General features: G+C 35.1%; 1 long non-coding RNA gene across 1 annotated transcript; it reads right to left on the reverse strand.

Annotated features, from left to right (window-relative positions):
- Positions 1–17,883: 17,883 nt before the first annotated feature.
- Positions 17,884–18,693, reverse strand: LOC137581232 (uncharacterized). Its single transcript, XR_011033107.1, has 3 exons — positions 18,575–18,693; positions 18,430–18,488; positions 17,884–18,370 (listed from the first exon to the last, which is right to left on the reverse strand). It is a non-coding gene; the product is annotated as an uncharacterized lncRNA (long non-coding RNA).
- Positions 18,694–22,657: the final 3,964 nt, after the last annotated feature.

Here is a 22,657-nt window from a genome sequence, read left to right on the forward strand (position 1 = left end):
CTAAGAAACTATAGTTCATCCACTGGATAACTTAAGTTTGTTGGCATCTTCACAAATTTGGCCATGCAATAAGGTGAGTTCCTTCCTTATTATGTGTGTGTCGAAACTGGGTCTATCTGAAGATTCAAATTGAACACGGCTTAAATATAAATGTAGTAAATCATTTAACTTGGTAACTCACCAACCCGCCAGACCGCAATGTTAGTCGAATTCGTATATATCCACAGGTAAAAGGACCCAAATTATATGTAAATTTTGTGGCCCACTGAAATACAAGACTGTTTGTGTGTGTCTGTGTTTGCTTTTTGTGGACTCTAGTGCGGTATAGCTAAGCATATCCCAACTATTTTTTTCTTCGGTTAGTTGAAATTCGAAAGCTCTGTACACACATATCTATGCAGATGAGGTCTAGCAGCATTTTTAGCATGCGAATGTCATTTAGATATTGTGCACATGACTGAGAGAGATAAATGAAATTTTAATTATATGAATGTGCAGATTATTTTACCTGTACGATAGGATAACACAGAAGGAATAGTTTTACATTTTTTGGCCGACATATCATTGAATTTGTCGGCAAACTTGAACGAGAATGTTGCATGAAAATTTCAACTTAATTTCAATTTAATGCTCTCACTGAATATGTAGGATTTTATAAGAATATATAATCCATGAGCTCGAAACTAAATTAGCTATCGAAAGGCATAAATAAATCAAGGATTCAACAAAAACAACAAATTAATGTCATTATATACAGTCAAAATATTGAAGTGAAGAACTTGAATTGGTGAAGGGAAAACATCAGGGGCTCATCGTCCGATGTGTACCATGTGAAAATGTTACACTTAATTAAAGTCAACACAAAGACTTTTACTTGATATGAAATTGTTCACTGATTTATCCTACGCGTCCTGTTTAGGCCTTCAACTTGTGCCCGTTGGTAACACAATTTCAGTTCCTAAACATTAAGTACCCGCAATTTGGAGTCAATTGCTGTTATTCAAGAGTATACATATTAATGTTTGTATATATAAGTATATTCATATTGCGATGATAAACTCGAGTTGGTAAGCTTTCGTCATTGTGGAAACATTTCCTGGTCATGGATGAAAGCATCCACTTTTGCCTGGTTTCCCATCTTGATTAGCATTTCGCATTTTGTCTAGTTGTTTGTCCGTTTTTAGCCATTTGCCTTTAAATTTCCGTTTCCGGTCGATGGCAGCGCCTTAGCCCCGAAGTGGAATGGAATGGAGTGAAGTGTAGTGTCACCTCCATGGAGATGTCATTTCCTGCGTTACGCCAAGGCAGGCGCCTAGTAGACGAAAATGTCAACATCAAACTCTCGTCATCTCGTTGACGTCCCGTCATTGTCCTTCCTCCTTTTTTTGCTTTGCTCCTATTGCTGCTGCTGCTGCTGCTTCCGCGTCATTTCCATTTACAACTTTCCTTTCTCCATTTTGCCAGAGCCCAGAGATCCGTTTTAGAGGAGAAGAAGTAGCAGTTGACATCTGGCATAGTTGTAGTCGTTGCTTTCGAGTGATGGCATCATAAAAAATGCCATCGACTGCAATTTTCCTTCCACTGATTTATTAATGTTGACAATGGTTGCTGTAGCCGGAGGAAGACAAGAGGACAAGCGAGATTCCTGAAATGTTTTTACGCTTTAATTTATGAACTTGTCTAAATGGATATTCATGTTATTGAGAAATTAGTTCTTTTCAATGCTAATGCAAATAAAGAAATTTTCACATTTTTATTCTGCTTGCTCTCTCACATTTCATTTGGCACCTGTAATTAACACTATTCCCCTTGCTAATTGCACTTACAATTTCAGTTTTCCTTCCTCTTGATACATGTTTTTTTTGCTTCTTTGTTTGTATTTAACGAGTTGAAATTTGCACTTTCAGTTCTGTAATTGACTTTTAATGATACATTAATACAACGCATTAACCTAATTGAGTGGATTGTAATTACAAGTTGCTTGCATTAAGGTAAACGAGTAAGTCAATAAAAGTTCAAATTGCAGTTGGAAACAATTGTTGAACAAGCGAATTTTGAATTTTCCAAAAAAATTGTTGTGAAGAATTTTCATTTGATTTTATTACAATTGTGTGGCAAGCAACATGTTGCATCAACAATTCTCAAAAAAAGCAACAGGTGTTTGGTGTTGCAAATACTTGTATCAATCCGCTCACAACCTGTTTTAGCCAACATGTCGACAAAGAAAGTTCACACCCAAAAATTAAAGCATTTCCCTGTATTTATCTATCTGATGAACAAATTTTGAGCAAATTGTAGGTGGATAAGTCGTTAATTAAGAGTAAACTTTCTTCATATTTAGTAGTTTTTTGTTCACAATTTTATTCCAGACAATTTGTCAAAAAATTTGTATAATCTAAATTGAAGAGTTTCCTATTTTGTTGATTGTGTTTTTAGAGATTTAGTCTTTCCAAATTTAGTTCTTTGTAACTGAAAGACGTCAAACAAAAATAATATCTTCTAAAAAGTAAGAATGAAGATATGTTGCAAGTTTATTCAAATGTTCTTGTCCAATCTGTTCAATCTAAATAGAAACGTTTATCAAACATTCATAAAAAAACTATGATAAAAACCCTTTTTGTCAAAATTTTATATATGGCAACTGTTTGATTAAGATGTTTTCTCTAAGTTTGATAATGAAATTCTCTTCATCGAAAACAAGTGAAAGTAATACTTCAAATACTCAATTAGACTCTAAAATTCTATAATATTTTAATGTGATTTTCTTTTATTATAATATAAGTTTGCCTATATGGTAAACCCACCACTTGAAAAAGATACAACAAATTATACTATCATCTGGCAAAGAAAGTAATTTAAAACCTTTGTTCAAATATAAATACATTCATAATGAAACATATACACACACAAAGATATATAGTAGGCTGTTTGAAAATTTATAGCCATCTGTGTGCATTATTCATACACTTGGTAATTGTATGTTAAATACTCTGAATGTCACGCATTCGACATGTGTGAGAAACACCATCGAGTGTGAATTTAAACCAAACGTGATAAGAATTTAATATGTACAATACATTTAAGCAACAATAATGCCATCGGAATCGATGTGACATTTAAAATGAAAATTGCAGGCAGGAAATGTTATAAATATATTTATTTAAATTTATCCATATCTCGATTGGCTTTCACTTTTTGTGCAGGAATGAGCCTTCAATTGATTATGTGCTCTTAAGCTTCTGTTTTATATGGTCGGGTCTCAATATGAATTCAATAAATATGCGACTCACATCTTTTTGGCTCAGATCGCTCGATTTGTTAACCCCAAATTGCTCGTTTATTACCCCCTTGAATGTGCACAGATGAATGCCAAATTCTGATATACCAGGAGAAACCAGGCAACCAACTTTGGCCTCAAAAGAAAGAAAAAATACATAATTCAAATGCGTCAATTCATCAACCTTCATGGTACAATACCTTTTTATTTACCTTAATGTCTCTATTTGAAAATCCTACGGCACACCCACACGCACACACACTCACATATATTCGTAGATACACACGCACACTCACTCAAACTCACACTCACATTCACCGGCTATGTCAAATTTATGCTACCGTGGCAAGCAACAGGAAACCGGAAACGCCGATTTGTCAATTGTCTGCCTTCACTTTTTCTTTTTGAGTGTGAGTGTGAGTGTGTGTGTGTGTGTGTGTGTGTGTGTGTGTGTGTTGTTTTTTCTTTTTGCTGCCGCACACAAGATTGATGTCGGCTATGATAACTTTGATACACGTAATCCAGAGGGTCAAAGGGCGGTTCGAGTAGGAGGAGGAGTTTTCACAATGTTTTATGGCATTTTTATGGATTTTGTTAAATTTTTGTTTTCGAAATATTCATGGCCTGGATAATTTGCAAAGCTTAGCTTTTTTTGAGATTCGAAGATTACTCACAACATACTTTTAGGCGCCCATCATTCGTAAAGCGTTGAACAACTTTTCATAGATACGAAACAAAGACTGAGTGTTGCAAACCAGCAAAAAATTAAAACTATTCTCTAAAACTACTCTCTACGGCTATGTGGGGGAAGTAATAAAAATTGATTCCTTGCAGGATGCGTTTTGTATATTGCAGTTACTGTCTGACAGCCGGAATGAAGGACAGAAAAGCCAATGTGAAAAACAGTTTGGAGTAAAATTGTCCACCAACCAACTGACAGCGACAGTTTATTGGATTTCCTGGCCAAACGAATTGACTTTGTGAGCGAGTGAGAAATTTATGCGCATACCAAACAGCTTAAAGCAACTGAAACTAACCTATTCTCGCTTACTCCTTTTAAACAAACACACTAGTAACCAATCTTTAATTAAAGTAGTTGAAAAAAGTTACTAACGTCTAATTTTATCTCACATGTACATATGTATGTAGCTTGCCTTTATATGCAACTTGTATGTCTGCAAAGTTTTCACATTGACAATTTGCTTCTACATGTGTGGTGAGTTTTTGAGCAAAGAAAGTCATCCAATGGAGCTAACTATCGTATATCATATATTCTTATTTATTTATTTATCTTAGAGTTAGGACTAATTACAAAGTAGTCGGAACTTAGTTACTAAGCGCTAGCTGCTTGGGCCTTCGGCTTGTGTATTTACATATTTACATATTTAGTTTACCTATTTTATTAACCTATTTTATTTATTTATTTACATTTTGTTTGATTAATTATATTTTATAAATTTAAACCTATAGGATGTGGTAGTAGTTTGACTTTTTGAGGTAGTTTATAATCATTAAGAGGTTTGTTGGAGTAGGGTTTGCAAGGATTGATATGGGGCAAACTTGTTCAAAGATTTCTTCCCTAATGTGGGAGGTTGCAGGGCAGTTTTTTAGTACGTGTTCTATGTTTTGGTCGGATGTTGAGTTGCAGTTTGGACAGGGTGTTATGTCGTTCGGGTTGATGTAGTGCTGTTGAGTGAATCTTGTGTGTCCTAATCTAAGTCTTAGAATTTTTATTTGGTCCATCCTTGTTATGTCTCTTTGTAAAGTGTTTTTGAGATAGTCTCCTGTGTGTGTTCGATTGCTGTTTAACTGTTGGTACCATGTGTTGCAGCTATCTATGTTGTTTTTAAGTTTTTGGGATAAGTTATTTTTAAGGAATTTGTTTATATCAGTGCAATTAAAGTTTGGGGTGTAGTGGAGGGGCATATTTATGGTCGATTTGGCGGTTTGGTCGGCAAGTTCGTTACCTTTAATGCCACAGTGGCTGGGGATCCAGAGGAGTTTTATTTTGGTGTAGGTTTTTGTTAAGATGGATCTTATTAAAGTGGGGTACAAATTATTGTTGTTGATGTTGCTTATGGATTTGATAGCTGACAGGGAGTCGGAGCATATTATGAATTTACCTTTCTTGGTTCTTGTTAGCTTTATTGCTTCAAGAATGGCTATTGTTTCTGCGGAGAGGATGGAGGAGTAGTGTGGTAGGATGCCTGTTTTTAGAACTGTTATATCGGTGGTTATGGCGAATGTGGCAGTTTTGTGTTGCAGGGAGCCATCTGTGAATATATATTTGTGTTCTTTGTGTTTGTCTTTATGTTCTAGGAAGATTTTTTGATATATTTCTGGTGATGTGTCAGGTTTATTAAACTTATGTAAGGAAGTGTTGATGGTGGAAGGTGGAAATAGCCATGGAGGTGTGATTGTTTGTCTGTTGGGTGGTGGAAGGTGGGGAATGTTGTGGTCTTTGCAAAGCGTAATGATTTTTTCTAGTGTGGATTTTAGTTTCTTATTAGTTTGATTTTTTATTTGAATGGTGAATTTATGGATTGGAGAGTTAGCACTGTGGAGGATTGTTTTGTATGTTTTGGCTGTCATGAGGTTTCTTTTTTGCTCTATTGTAGGTAGGTTGGCTTCGAAAAGTAGGTTGGGGATGGGTGTTGAGGGGAGAGCGCCAAGGGCTGTGCGTATTCCAGCATTATATGTTGTTTTTAGTTTGTTTAGTGTAGATCTAGGCGCGTGGCCATAAATGAATATGGCGTAGTCTATTTTGGCTATGAGTGTTGCCTTTGTTATGTTAAGAAGTGTATGGGTGTTGCAGTTAAACTTGGGGCTTGCTAAACATTTTATTATATTCAGTTTGTTGTTAAGGGATGGTTGGATGTGTTTAATGTGTGAGTCCCATCTGTATTTATTGTTTATTGTTAGTCCTAGTATTTTGAGTTGGGTTACTAGGGGGATTGCTATATTGTTGGAGGATAGGGTACAATTGCAGTTTTGTTTCCTGCAAATGTGTAGGTGTTGGCATTTGTTAAGGGATAATGATGCTCCAGAGTATGAGCACCATTCTTGGATGTTTGCAAAAAGGGAATCTAGATTGAATGTTTGGTTTTTTTCTCTATTGAGTGGGACTATAAGGAAGTAATCATCTGCATAGGCACTAAAATGGATTTCTTTTTGTAAGCTGATTATATTGGCAAGTTTGTTGTAGGCAATTAGGAAGAGGATAACTGATATTGGTGAACCTTGGGGAATGCCATTAAGGAGTGGGAAGGGAGAACTGAATGTGTTGTTGATTTTTATTTTAATTTTCCTGTTGGACATAAAGTTTTTAATGAAATTTATAATTTTGGGGCCCAGTTTCCAATCTATTAGTTGGTCAATTATGGAATGCACTCCGACTCTGTCGAAAGCCTTTGAGAAGTCAAGGGCAATGACAGAACAGTGCTTTTTTTGACGCAGCGATTTGGTTATTAGGTAGTCTGCTGTGAGCAGACCGTCTGAAACCGACTTGCCACGTTTGAATCCGGATTGATTGGGGTGGATTAGGTTATTTTTGGTGACAAACCACCAAAGACGTTTGGCTATGATTTTTTCGAGGGTTTTTGATAGGCAGCAGTTTAAGGAGATTGGTCTATAGTTGGTTATAAATGTTTTGTTGGAGGTGGGTTTGAGAATGGGGATGACTAGACTGGTTTTAAATGATTGTGGGATGAAATTTTTAAATACATTGTTAAAGAGGTGGGTAATTCTTGTTTTGACTGTGTTAGAGGTGTTTTTTATCATAGGGTAGGATATTCTATTGAGGCCCGGTGTGGTACCTTTAAGTGAGTGAAGTGCGGATAGGAGTTCAATTTGCGTTATGTCGGCTTCTATTATTTGTGCTGAGGGGTGGGGTATATAGTTCAATGGTTTATTAGAGTGTTTGTTTGTAATAAAGGTTGGATTGAAATTGATGTCTTTGGATTGGTCTGACCAGTGTTGGGCAAATAGTTGGGCTATGGAGGATGTATCTGTTGTGGGTAAGTTGTTGGTTGGGTTTTTTATGCAGTGGATTTGTTTGATTGGGTTGAGTCCGCAAAAGCGTCGGATATTGGCCCAGATTCTGTGGGAGGGTGTGTTCTGTCGTATTGTGGAGGTGAATTCGGTTGTAGCTCTGGTTTTGGATATTTTAAGTTCCCTCCGAAAGAGAGCGTTGGCTTTTTTGTAATTAATTAAATTATCAGTGTTACTATTATGTTTGAAAGTTTTCCATGTGTTTTGTTTTTTGGCTCTGAGTTCGGTGAGAGTTTTATTCCACCATGGTGTATTTTTTTTGAAGCGGTTGGGAGAGGATTGTGGTATGTTGTGGTGTGCAGTTTGAATAATGATTTTGCAAATGTTTGCAGTTTCTTTGTTAATATTTGGACTTATTGGTATTTTCTCACTTAAAGCGTGTGTTGATTGGGTAAAAGTTGACCAGTTGGCTTCTTTAATTTTGAAAAAAGGACGAAAGAAGTTATTTGTTTTTGATTGAGAAAATAAGGAGATAAGGATTGGAAAGTGATCGCTTCCGTGGAGGTCGTCGATAATTTCCCAATTAGTGAATGGGGTAAGCTGTGGAGAACATAGTGACAGGTCGGTGTGTGTGAATGTGTTGTGTGTTGAAAGGTGTGTTGGGGACCCGTCGTTTAGGATGTGGAGGTTAGCATTTTGTAGAAATTTGTGAAGGATTTTTCCTCTTCTGTTTGGGTGTGGTGAACCCCAGCTGTTGTGCCAGCTGTTGAAGTCACCTACGATAATGTGATTTGTGTTGTTGGTTGGGTTGAGGTTGTCGTTTAAGGATTTAAGGGAGAAAGTCTTGTTAGGGGAAAGGTATATTGAGGTAATTTGGATTTTTAATTTAGATTCTATTTCAACTCTAAGGGATTCAAAATGGTCGGTTTGGTTTATCTGGGTGTTTTGGATGGTTTTGTGAACTAATATGGCTGTGCCGCCAAACCTGTTGGAAGCTGTGTTGGTAAAAATTTGGTAGTTAATTGGAATGGGTATGGGTATGTGTGTGTTATAATAGTGTGTCTCTTGAAGGCATATTATTTGTGGTGAGTATTTTTTTATTATGGTTAGGAGTTCGATGTAGTTGTTAGTGTACCCTTTTAAGTTCCATTGTATTATTCTTAGCATATTTTATGTTAAGTAAGGCTTAGTTTAATGAAGTTTGTTGCTTATGTGGATTCGCTGTCGCTGTTGTTGGTCTGTTGGTTTTTGGTTGGGGGTATGGTTTTTGTTTTTGTTTTTGGGGGTTTGAAATTGGTAGAAAGGGGGTTAGTCTTGGGGTCTTTGGCAAAAATTCTTATTTTTAAATCTTTAGTTTGTTGTGATGAGTATGATGTATTTGGGTTACCGTCGGTTTCCATGTCCTCTGGTGTGTCTTGCATTTTATCTTTCGCTTGTTGTAGTGTTGGAGACTTTGTTACTCTTGTTGAATTGGCTGGTGGGTTGTGTCCGGTGGTTGATGCGGGGGTGGGTTGTTTTTGCGGGTGTGTGTTAATATTCCTGTGTAGTGTGTCGATTGGGGTATTAGTTGTGCGCGGAGTGGGACGTCTAAGCGTGTTGGCGTATGTGTTTCCCAATTGCTGGCTGTGTCTTGTGGAGTATATGTGAAGTGCTGTTTTGTGGTCTACCTTTTCGGTGATTTTTATTGCTGTTAATTCTTGTTGTTTGCGGAATGTGGGGCATTGGCGGTCGAGGGGTGAGTGTTGATGGTCTAGTTCTGGGTTATTAATGCAGTTAAGGCATTTTTTATTGTTTGCACAATATTCGATCTCGTCTGTATGGTTTGGCTCTGAGCAGTTTTTGCATGATTCCTGGCTATTGCAAACAGATGTAGGATGTCCAAAGCGAAGACACTTTTTACATCTGAGTGGAAGAGGGATGTAAGGCCTGATGCGTACGGTTTCGTATCCGATTTTGACGGCTTCTGGTAGTTTGGGAGTCGCGAATGTTAGAGTGATGAGTCCGGTTTCGATAAGTATGGCGTTGTTGTTTTGACTGTTGTTAATTTGTTGTGTTGTATTTGGTTGTTTTTTTTAATATTTTTTTTACTTCTGTTACTTTTTGTGTCTTTAGTTCTTGTAGGATATCATTTTCATCTATGCCTCGAAGTTCGTTGCAGTAGATTACTCCTTTTGTGAAGTTTAATGTTTTGTGTTCTGACGCGGAAACATTGATATCAGTCATTTTTGTTAGTTTTAATAGTTTTAATGCTTGCAGTTTGTTTTTTGTTTTTATTAGAAGTGAGCCGTCCCTTATTTTTTTGCAAGATTCGACTTCGCCTCCGCAAGTGTAGTCAATTGTTTTTTTAATTATGAACGGTGATACTTTTTCAAATGAACAGTTATCATTTCGTTTTAATATTATGTATGTTGGTTCGCCCAAATGTTTGTTGTTGGGTTGAATGTCTGGTGGTTCTCGCATGGTTGGTGTTGTTGGGCTCAAGCCCGGCTTAACGGTTAGCAGTGAGTGTTTTGTTTTCGTTTTTTGTTTTGCTTTGTGCTTAAACTTTGTTTGTCGAGTTTGAATTTTGTTGTTGTTTGTTTTTTTGTTGCGTAGAGCGAGGTTTGGTTTGCTGTGACACGTCTTATCTCTGTGGAGGTTGAAGTGTGACTGATCATATATTCTTGTTTCAGCCAGTTAAACCCATTTTCTCTTTGGATTTCGTATTCGTATATAAATATCTTAATCTTGTCTAATTAAATCACAAGCAATGCTGGCAATCCAATGACCATTTATCGCATCATTAAGGACGCTCTTCTATTGTCATTGACGCACAACTGATGCCTAACGTTACCCAGGAATCAATCCATTCAATGTAGCCATGGTCGAAACTGTCTGCTTGTAATTAAGCCTATTAGTTCCCATACTATTGTCTTCATTTCTCAAAAACAAGCAAATTTAAAGTCAGGAAATTACACTAAATTTTTAAAGGCATTTTCGATCGAATTTAATTGTCAACTGAAACAGTTTAATTTACCCGAAAAGTTAATTGAACTACGTCAACTGATCAACTCTCGGGCTACGGCCAATGAATGCACTCAAGCATATTTTTGAGGTCAGGACCATAAATAGTTATTATAGCATATGTCCTGAACCGTAACTCAGCCAGTGCCAGTGCCACTGGCAACTCCCATCGGGACTGGGAATAGTGTGAAAGTGTGAGTTTTGGTTAACTTATGACTAGAAATTTTTGTCTGGCCTTATGTGGTATAGTTGTCTCTTGCCTCTACTCGATTCCTCTATCTTCTCCATCTGTGTATATAATTTGTGCGACAAACTTTGTCATGCGAGTTGATGCAGTTAGCGAAGCTTCCACATCTGTGGTGCCTCTGTCCCCAAAAACTCTCAACCAATACCCAGCGACGGCGACATCAACAGCACCATGAGCAGCACGAACAGCATGAACAGGAGCACTGACTCTGGCACCAGGTCTAACATCAGAGGACCGAGGACCACCAACTGATAAATTTTCAAATTTGCATGCTAATGAATGGTGTGGAACTGTTGCTGGAAAGTTTTTAACTGAAAATGTGTATAGGAGGAGGCTTGGGTCTTTTTTGCTGGAGATTTATTTCAGGACACATATATGAGAGTTTTGCAGCCAGGACATGTTGATGTTGCGTACCAGTTTAGCTGCATTAATTGCATGTCGAACTTTTGAGTGGCTTTCATCATTAAACAGAAGCTTGAGGTGTTTAAATGCTAAACAGTTAGCCATCAGTTGGGATAGGATTTTCCTTTTTTTCCCCCTTTTCTAGTTAAAATTTAAATATGCGTACATAAAATTGTAACTTGTATGAATATACATTTTCCACTCGTTCAACTTCAATAAGTGCAATCCATATTCTGACACACACTGCGTATGAGTTATTTATCCATCCACAAGATAGCCGATGGGAATATAAGACTGAGAAAAATAAATTAAATGCTGTAAATCAAAGTTGTTTTGGCATTGAAATCTCTTTAGTTGAAGAGGTAACGGCAACTGTGGGGGAATTCTGCACAGTTCAAGGGCATTTCAGTAAAAGATTTCGCTTTTTTGTACTCCTCCTTTTTGTTTCTCCCTCATGGTCTTGGTTTCCTTTGCCGTCTACCCCCATCATCATCGTCGTCATCATCATCTGGCCTAGCCGTTGAGTGTTTTATGCCCTTGTTTAACCAGTCAACTGTTCACGCATTCACTTTTGGCCCAGTTCCACTTACCCAAAGCATTCATTCAAATGCCGTTCTATTTGAATTTCTCTTGCAATGCATTCAGGCATTTAATGACTTTTAACTGGAGGCTGTCTAAACAGTCGCTATGAACAAAAATTGCCCCATGCCCTCAACGTAGTTTTTGTTTAACACTTAGTTCAATGCTTTTCTATTCACATCCATTTTGTTAATGAACCCTTTGTACTCTCTCAAGCCATGGCGAAAATGACAAAAAAAAGTCATTGCCCACTATAATTAATTAACAACTGCGAGGAAAAAGTAATGTAAAAAAATATTAAAAGTCCCCGTGGAACGCAATTGACACTCTTTTTAAATTCCAATTTATTTTAATCCAAATTTCTCATCTAATATTAAATCAATTTTGCAAAATGACGACATAAATTGATATATGATTTTTCGATCTTTTGTGCGAAAAAATCAATCATAATCACCCTCAAAGGGCACTCTGAGAAGAAGCTAATAGAAATGATTCACAGCCTATTATGCATAATTGGCATTTATATGGGCTAAGCTGTCTACTGGCAATAAATACAATATAACGAAATACGATTAGGGCCATAGAATACATGCTAAATTATTATTTATTTCAAACTTCATGACAGACCCATAAAATTCAATTTAAATATTTGACGAGACATTGAATGTGTCTGTCGACCCTTTTTCACCTTGTCTATTTACCATGTGGAATTGGTTTACGCTTTCCAGACGTACTTCACTGCAAAGGAGACTGTTTATCAATAAAAGATTTTATACAAGTAGAAAAAAACCATCGAGTAAAGGTTTCTGTTAAAGTGTGAAACATTTTTTAGTAAAACTTTCATCTTCAAACAAATTTTCCAGTTAATCAATTTGGTTTACTCCCTAAAATTGGTTGCTTTTGTCTCCAAGATAGAATTATTCATATCGAAATTCCTTTATACATGCTCAATGGAATTTTGCATGGCAAATATGTAACTAACTAATATGGCGAGAAAATTTGCAATTATTTTTTCTGTCGTTAAGGGCGCTCAAAGCTGCTTTTGAGTCCGCGAGTTCAGCGAAAATTGAGACATTCCTTGTTGCATACCCCGGTACATTGCAGATTGATTGTGCCAGATTTTTTGTTTGCTATTGTTTTTGTATCTCCAGGGGGAATGCATAAATTGCAACGTCCCTGGCGTTGTTGTCAAAACTTGTTCAGTGAAGCGAAGGATTGCCGAAAACAGAAGCGCGGTAGTAACTCGAGAGTGCAGCTGAGTGCCATGCCAAAGTTTGAAGTTCAACTTTCTCTTTGAACGCAACACGCAACAAGCAAGAAAAAAAAGGCAAGAAAAACCGATGAAAAGTTCGCTATATGCATTTGCTACTTCCTATATATATACATCTTTCCCTATACATATGTATACGGATGTGGGTGTGTATATGTACATACATCTCACGAAAATGTTTACGACACAAACTCTCCAAGGAATGAATAATGGTTTTGAGTACTTATAAAACGCATATGTGTTTGTGTATATAACGGAAGTAAGTTTTCGGATGGTCAAACTTTATATTGTTCCAGAGGGAATAAATTGAAGTTTTTTTAACAGTTTTCGAAATTAAGGTTTAAATTGCAAAATAAAAAGTGACCTTTATAAAATGGAAACTCTTCTAGCCTCTAGTCTCGTCCCTTTTCTCTGAAAGGAAGAACAAGTCAGACAAAGATTAAATTTAAATTGTTTATTAAATATATTGAGCAGATACATTTAATTGGTTTTCATTTTGTTTAAACAAAATAATATTAAGAGCATTTTGTCAAATATAGTTGATGGTTATTGAATCAGAAATAGAATTAATAGAAAGGAAACAAACGAAGTCATCCATTTGACCATTTAGATCAGTGATAGGGACTGGTGATTCCACCCCAATTTCATGATTACCTTTAATAATATTTGCTTATTGTCGTTTTAAATAGATGGCAAATAAAAATAATTATAAGAAAATGTTCTTATTTAATTTATTTTAATTGCTTTTGGGTAACACAATTTATAACAGAAAATATAAAGTTTTATACATTCCTTGATTTTAATGGCTTAACAAAGCAGAATCTCATTTTGTCATCGTCTTTGATGAAATCTGATGTAACTAATGTCGTCTCGACCGGCAACACAACAGCTAACTTAGTTTTACCTCACTACCAGAAACTGGGTGGAAACTGGCTAGTCTGTGGATCAGATGAACTAGTTTATATAACAAACTTATTTATTTTGCCAACTTGAAATGACACAACCGAATTGTAATAATATTATATGATTATGGCATTGCAATATACATTGCTTTTCACTATAATTTTGCTAGTGTTTTTTGGTTTCCCTGCACGTATGGGAAATAAAACGAAATATGCGGGAGGAGAAATTGCAAATTCGTCACGCAAACAAAATCAAATCCACTCCACATGTGGAAAAGCAATGACTTGGAAATCATCTGCGAATATAGTAGCTTTATCCAGGGGTTACGATAATGGTTACAGTTTTTGCCCTACCTCTCCCTCCACGCATTTCGACATCATTAGGTGACGAAGTGATGGAGAAATATGCTAATAAATACAAAAAGAGAGAGACAGGCAGCTACAAAATAAAGCAAAACAGCAGGACATTTTCGCATAGTATACAATATATGGACGTAGGTAGAATAAAAGCGAATAGCTGGGAAAATCACTTCACAGCATGGGAAACACATTTTATTCGTCATATATTATTTTCAACACTTTCTCTCGTTTGTGGCCATAAATTTGAGAATGAAAGATTCGCACACAACCACAGCGGGAAGCTTTAAAATTTATTAAACTTTACAAAAGGTAAACAAAAATCAAATAAATATTGTATAGAGTGGGGCAGAGAGAGGCAGAAAGAGCTAAATTCCCTAATGCAATTGCACAAACAAATAACAAACCGCGATGCGGACAGCAAACAGCCTTTCTTTGGTAATGGTCTGTAATGTATAGTATGAGAGGACTCTGCTAAGGAGAGAAAAACTGCAAAGGAAAGCACAAGAAGTGACCTCCATTGAAGTGCTGATAGTTTGTAATTTATTGAAGAGCAAAGTTTGTTTTGGAGAAATTAAATTCAAAAAAAACATAGAAAAAAAAAGTCTATCGAAATAAAGTGATATCATTTAATTGCCTTTGCATATTGAATGCGAATTCACTTTGCATTTAAGTCTTTTATATAACACAATGTTTTCATTTCTGTTGACCAACTAATCTTTGGACTTACATATTTCACTGCCCAATCAAAAATGTATATATCCCACTTAATTCCCAAAAACATAAAATTATTCTCATATAAATAAAGTCCGTCAATGATTGGCCAATTTTGTGCATTCAATAAGCAAGGGAAAATACACATAAAAAAAGAGAGAGAGAAAAATTTACTATCACTAAAAAACAAACTGTCATAAATATGTATTACACACATACAAACATCAATTCAACTGTCAATTGAGCTAAAATTTGATACACGAAAATATTTATATGAATACGATTATTTATATGGTCAAACAGAAAAAATTCAGCAAGTTTCGATACTCTTGTAAGCTTATAGAACTTATTTGGAACAGACTTCCAATGAAGCCTATTTGCTTTAATTCTTGAATCTTATTGATACCCGTCAAAGTTCTTGAGCTCATGTTTCTTTTTATAGTTGCAGTTAGAAATGTTGAGAGAAACTAAAGTTACTTTAAATAATTCACAACTGAATGCCTCTTTGTCTCATGTTATTGCCTTAAGAATTTTTTAGTAGTTTTCGATCAAGTTTTGTTGGTAATTAAAACCGCAATGCAATATTTAAGAATGGAAACGACAAAAAGAAAAGAGAGAGCAAACAACATAGTGAAAAGAAACCGAAATTGCACAACTAATCAATGATGATCCTATCAGCAACGAGAGCGTAACATGAATGAAAAGAAACTATAGGAAAGAAAACATTACGAAAACAATTAAACTAATTGACAGCAATTTATACGTAACAAAGCAAGCGACAAAGAAAGACACAGGGCAAAGGATAACGTGAGACAGGGACCGAGATGTTGGGTAAGAGGAATGGAAAAACTTTTGGTTGAAAGAAAAATTGGTGATGGAAAGTTTTTCAGTTGCAACAAAAAAGTAAACCGCTAAAATTGTTAAATAAGTATGGCTCGTGTGGCAAGAGCCAAGTGACGGCAACTGAAAGTTAAACCGCATTCGCCGATCCATTAACTTGGTCACTAATGAAACCACATTGAAAGCGTGAACCACGGACAAGAGCTCAACTAATTGACACGCTGAAAGGGAAAAATAAAGTATCTTGAGAGATAAATACCAAAGCAAAATTGCTATTAATAGTATTGATTAAAGTTCGAACGATAATATATTTTGAAAAATATTTGTGTTTCTTCATGGTCACTTTAACTCGTTAAATCAGAACTACATATGTGTATATGCATTTGCCCAAATAAGTATGCTGTATTTTTAAGGAACTCGTTTTGACAACAATCTGGCTGTCTCTCTCTCTCTCTCTCTTCACATTCTTTATATATTTGGCCATAATTTCATCAACAACAATAAGTATAAAAGAAACACACACATTAAGCTCGCTCAAGCTGCGTCATCTCACACGCACAGCAAAGCAATTGTCCTGGACTAGACTGGGGATATACATTCTGTTTAGTATTACTTTGCTTCCCATTTATGTTTGCGACTGGTTCAAGGTCTTACCATTTTGGGGATTATAATGTTAAAAGGACAGCAAAGAGCCTTAGGGTAGGTAGGAAGCATAAAGGCAAATGCAGGAGAACAAACTAAAAGAAATGTTAAGTGGTTGATGCACGAAAGGGTCTCTCATATCTGTGAGGGTTAGTTGGGACGGGTAATCACAATAATGGGTCATCTAAGTGTAACAGGAACTCAAGTTGTTGAAACCGTGGTCATTCTATTAGGGTCCTTGCTATATACTTGTATGTGTGGTGGAATTTACTTACTTTCTCCGGACCCGTTTACAAAACTTTTCGTTTCGTTGTATGATTATGAAATTAATTAAGGTAGAGGATACCCACGTCGGCTTTTGAAAGGTAACACATATTCTCAGCTTTTTTTGTTTTTCTTGAGTTGGCTAATTTTTCAGTGCCCGAGTATGAGCAGCTGTTCAGAATGCATTTAGTGGCCGCAAACTCAACTCATTTTATAAATTAGAAAATTTCATCTGCTTAGCATCAATCAACAAAGTCTCCGACACTTTGTAAGAGTAATTTAAGTGCTATTTTTTCCAGAGAAATAAACTTTTCTAATTAACATTGTGAGTGGTGCGAGAAGTAAAATGAGTAACTTTACCATATAGTTATGAAAAACAATGCACTATCTAAACAAAAGTTCTTTAAAGTTATTTTACATTTGAATGTTAAATTTTATTGTCATCAGACAACATTTTTCATTATTTGTCCAAAGTATTTGTTAGCCTTTGTAACTAACTAACAAAAACTAATTCCAACATCTTTCTGTCTGACAATTAGCTTTAGACATGCTAATTATCTGCCTTTGTAGTGGCTTCTAAATGAATTCAGTCATTAGACTTGGTAAATTGTAAACTAAAATCCTTTAACCAGCTCCTTCCCATCCCATCCTCATGCATTTTGAAATAGGCAACTGTTGACGTAAATTGAAGTGTCCTGGGCATACATACTTACTCACTTCGATATATGCAATTTGATCGATTTCACTGAATCCTTTTAGTTGTCCGGAAACAGGAAGCACCGCCTAAGTTGCCGACCCCCAACTGATGCAATTAATTTTGTAATTTGCAAGAATAAAATGAGCGATTGGGTAGCAGGAAATTGGCATATATTAAACGGCATAGTTATATGAGGATAAATCCGACTACATTGAACTTGGATCTTATGTGTTGACAAAAATGTGCAGCAAATTTAATCACAATTTTGCAGGAGACTTTTTACGGCCGCAAAGAAAACGATTGACACTTAAATGACTCCTTAGTCCCTTTCTGGCTAAAAGAGAATGAAATTGAAGAAAATCCGCAGGCATTCAGGTTTCCCTTACATAAATTCGTTCATGCCGGAAATTAATTTCTTTGCAAAAATTTTAAATAGAAATACGTTCAATAATCCCTCATCTTACCAAAATATTTACAGAGCGTTTCCACCCTCGATTGTAAATTATTTTTTCATTCTTTGTCAACATAAATGAAAATGGAATGAATATTTTCTGGTCTAGATTTGACAACGTTGCATAAATTTAATATCCTTTGGGAGGCGTAAATGCAGTTTTTGCATTTTGCAATGCGTTTTCCGAAGCTGAAACATTGCGATTTTCTAGTTACACAAATTAGTTTACTTTCAGACATGTTCTGAACTGTTCTTAATTCAAACATGTTTATTTCAATTTAAGCTTTAAATTCTGCGAGATAAGGACTAACTGCTCCTTACCAAAACTGTAGCCTTTTTAAATTTTTTTTAATAAGCAAGGCCCTTCATTCTTCTTTTTTGATTGGCCTCCTCGACTTGAGTGACTTTCTCTAAAAGTTTCTGGTATTGCATTTTCAACTGATTCACTTGCGATCGTTTTGTATGTCATATCATAATCGGTCATCAGCAAAGGATAATGCATTATGCCACTCTGATGTTTGACCGTTTTGATCTCTTTATGTATTCGATTGGGCTTCTGATTAACGCTATAGATCTGTTCACGTAACTCATTAAATTGACTCGTTTTTATCTTTAGACTCATTTCAGTTTTCAGCAAATTGGATTTGAGTAATTTTCCCCTACATCGCATATGGCTAATGCAATGAATGTTAGAATTTAGCGATGTTTGCAATCTCCTTAATTCATAATTTCGTACTAGAAATGAATGTTTAAATTATAAAGAAAGTTTTAAGGATAGCATACAAATGGATTACCTTCAATTTTGCGATTTAAATTCGTGACTTCTTCCAGTACAGAAAGATTTATCCGATTTCTAAAAACAGAGTGATTAGAAGAAATTATAAATAAAGTTTTTTTATTTAATTGAGTACGAATGCGAATTCTCCTAGACAAACTTACAGAGTCAATACTGGCAAATGTATTCTGTTCCAAAATCAGACGATTCCTTTGCAAAGATATTTTATCACGCATTTTATCCATTTTCATAAGCAAATCGCTTACCAAATGCTGTAACCGATCTGAATGTTGAAACCTTTCTAATATGGTGTTCTCTAGAAGTTCTTCGAATCGTTTAATCATTTCATTTGCCTCAAGTGCCTTGATTCTCTCTTCATTGTAATTGGATATCTCCTGCTGTAATTGTTTATGCAATTTAAAGTTATCGAGCTTTTTGGAAAGTTCGTGTTTACTTTCACTATTATATAATACTTTTTCAATGATCTCTTCAACGAAGCTAGATATAATTTTTACACAGATGTTATGTGTTTCTAGAAATTTCAATCTTTTAGTTCCTTCTAGAGCTTTACTCAATTGTTCCTCAAGTAAAATTTCGTCATGTTCCGTTCTTGTTTTGCCCACTTCAATGTAATTTATGTCTAGATTAAACAAGTCGTCGTCATTAGTTTCAATTTTCGACTCGCTTAAGGTTAAAAGGCTTGGTCGTTGCGAAAGGTATTCCTCTGTGTAGGCATCTTTAGATTCTTCAACTGATTCTTCAGTAGTTAAACCTTCTAACGAATGATCAGTTCGTGAGGTAGCCGATTTCTTGGAATTAAAGTGTTTAATACTTGATTTTTTCAGAGGCAAATCATTTTGGTTACTCGTCAACTCATCAACTCATCTCAATTAGGTAAATTGCGAAAAATTTCAAAGATGTCTCCACTCCGACCTTCCAATGTAAAATCATCTATCTCCGAGCTCCCAGATGACAGGTTTATCTCGAAATTTGTCAAATTTTCTGCCGTTGGTTGTTTAACAACAGATTTGTTTGTTGGCTTGGACCGGTGTATAGTAAAAATTGAACTCAAAGAAGAAGATTGACTTAGAGAATCAAGCATTGGGTCAAATGAAGACTTGTGTTTCTTAAATTTCTTCCTTTTGGATTTTTAATGTTTTTTAGAGCCATACAAAAATCTAATATGTGATGCTGATGGTATACTCTGACTTTTATCAGATAAACCATCACTTTGGAAACATCCTGGACTGGACTCTGACGCATTGAATCCAAGAATATCATTAAAGTTCTTAATATTCGGTTCAGAATCGCGATCAAAATGATTGCTTATCCCTGGTTTTGCTACTACATTAATTTTGGAAAGTCTAGACCTTTCATTTGAAGATGGTCTCCGTTTAGAGATCTTCCCGCCGTCCTTTTTGGCAATAACCATAATATTGACTTTTAATTTTTCTTAGCTAAAGCTTAATCTTAAGTGTAATAGTAAGTAAAAATGTGTGATAAATGCAAATGCAAAAGAAAAAAGTATATATATATTTTGAAATATAAAAAAAAAAACTAATAAACAATTAAGTTGAAAGCAAAAATTTGTTTTTTGAAAGAAACTGCAAAGACATCATGGTTTAAATAAACTAAAAACGAAATCAAGTTAAATTAACAATTCGAAAAGCACAAAGAAATTTATCTACCAACTCACTTTATCTCACAAACTAAACCTTCTCCGTTTTTCTAAATGGTTTATTCATTTGGGATTTTGGCAAAAGAATACACAGAATACCCACACAATGCCAAAGGAATGCAATTGTTGTACAATTTAATTTTGATTTCATTGCATTTTTGCTTTTTGTATTTGCTCCACTCTACAATGCTTTGTGAATTTGTTTTGTTCTTACTTTTCGTTTTAGCCAAAAAACTAACTAACTAAAAAATGTTCAAATCATTTTATCCTTGCGCCAATTGTTCTTTCGTTTGTTGATAAATATTTTTGCAGACACTGCAGCAAATTAATCACAATTGCATAGAAAAGAAAGCTATTTGCCAGATACAAAATAATTTAACTAGTTTTTTTGGAGAAAAAATCAGAGTCAGATCGACACAGTAGAGCAGTCAGTTTACTTCTACCCTAGACTCTCTGTGTATTTTCTTAGTTTTCCATTTTCCAAGCCATAATAGTAAAAGGCTTTATTATTGCACTGATAATTCATTTACTAACTCTCTAGCGATCAAACCTACCATGACATGCCTTAAATACTAAATAAATAGATGTCTATTATCTAACGCTTTCGCCGACACTTCCCTTATGGCTACACAAAAAGTTCTTGCCAACAAATTAACAAAATCAATTTAAAATTTTTGTTAAATATTCGTTGAGTTTGCCCTGAGCTAGGGCCAAAAGCACTTAACACACTTTAACCTAGCACTCTATATAATATATATAGAATTTCTAACGCAGACGACCAACAAAAATTGTGTCTATTTTTTTTTTTTTTTTATTCTTTTCGGGTCATTGGGGACTTGCTGCTAGCCAGAAAGTTTAACTTATATATGTTCTTTTTTGCCAAACGGGCTAAAAACTTTTAAGAGTATCAGCTTTAATTTAAAAATTTAATATCTTCTCCCTTTGGTGAATTGTCTCGATGTCAGTTGGCCTGCTGCGGTTTGTTTGAGTTTTAAATAAACTTCCTTTGTTCACCTCTGGATAACTTTCACTTTTATTTCTGTAGGCCCAGTCTACCACACTTTGTGCCCCTTCGAGAGTGTGAGCCATGATAAAAGTTCTCTCTGTTTAACAAATTGGTTCAAATTTGTTTGGTCAACTTTATAAATGGGTGGTGGGATGACAAAAATTCTACTCCTACCGCAGAGTCTTAAACTGAATGAAATCTAGTATCTGCTAAAAGTGCACAAAACTTCAGACTATGTGCAATGTTTTTTTTCTCTTTTCTTTTCTTTTTATTATTTGTGAAATTTATTTTGTGGCTTGCAAACAGCATCTGGGAAATTTATGTGCCACACTTGTTACACATACGACATGGTGGACGTGTGCTGGACTGGAGACTACTGGCTAAGACAAATCGATTGCTGTTGTTGCAACTTCTTCTGCTGCTGCTTGTGCCTGTGCTTCTCTTACATTTTCTTTTGCTTCTTCTTTGTTGCACAAACAAGGGGAGAGGGCATATAATTTATTGAACACTTTGCTGCACTCGCTACTTGAAGTGTACTAAAAAGGACCCCGAACAACACTTCAACACTGAATCTACAAAGGGAAATATCTGCTGAATTATGAAAGTATTTGTTATTTGCAAGGACTAATAATAAAATTAGGGATTACTTTTTTCTTGTTAGTATTTGTTTGCACAAACTCTTTAAAGACTAAGTTTTATCTTTGATCTAGTAATTGTAAACAAAGTGACAATAAGTCAAATAAAGGAGTTTAGTTATTTACCAAGGTGTGGACTTAAAAACAAAGAGCCAGGTGAATGAATTGGTGAAGTCAAAGTTGGCCTTCCGATTTCTAATAAACAATTTCATTAGAGACAAAATGTTAAATACAGTTATGGGTCATTTCGAAAATTGTCAAAAAGTTTCATTATTGAGAGTCATTAAAAAAAGGCAACGTTGACTCATGGCTTTAAATTTATGAGAGAAACATTGTGCATTATAATTATGAGCAATGAAATATTTAACTAAATTTATCATCATACTATTTTACAACATTTTATGGGCCTTAATTACACTATGTATATGTGTATGTGTGTGTGTGTATCTATGTTAGTGCTGTTATTTTTGTCCAATGACTATATTTAATGCATTCGTGCAGTTTAAATAATTTATTTTGATCATTAACGAAATTATTTTTGGCATTGCATGACCAGTGAAAAATGTGCTAAAAGAGAAAGAAAGCACTATAAATTTTATTGACACTATTTGTGCGAAATATTAAATTATAATTAAGTGTTTTGGCTTAATTACTCAAACATTAATATTTACTTATGGCATGGCAGAACGGAAGTGGGCAGAACGAATTGAATAAATTATTTAAGAATTTGATTATTCATTAAATATTTGCACAAAAGAGAAAAAAATAAACACGAAACATCGTGGCTCCGAAGCATTTATTGATTAACTAAACAGAGAACACATAGTCTGTGGGTAAAATTATCAATTAAAATGCAAAATTTAAATGGAAAATGGCAGAAAGAGACAGCAATGTTGCATAACAACAAGTTTTTTAAATGAAAACTCAT

Source organism: Drosophila tropicalis, unplaced genomic scaffold, assembly GCF_018151085.1.
Source record: "Drosophila tropicalis isolate 14030-0801.00 unplaced genomic scaffold, ASM1815108v1 contig_845, whole genome shotgun sequence".
NCBI lineage: Eukaryota > Metazoa > Arthropoda > Insecta > Diptera > Drosophilidae > Drosophila > Drosophila tropicalis.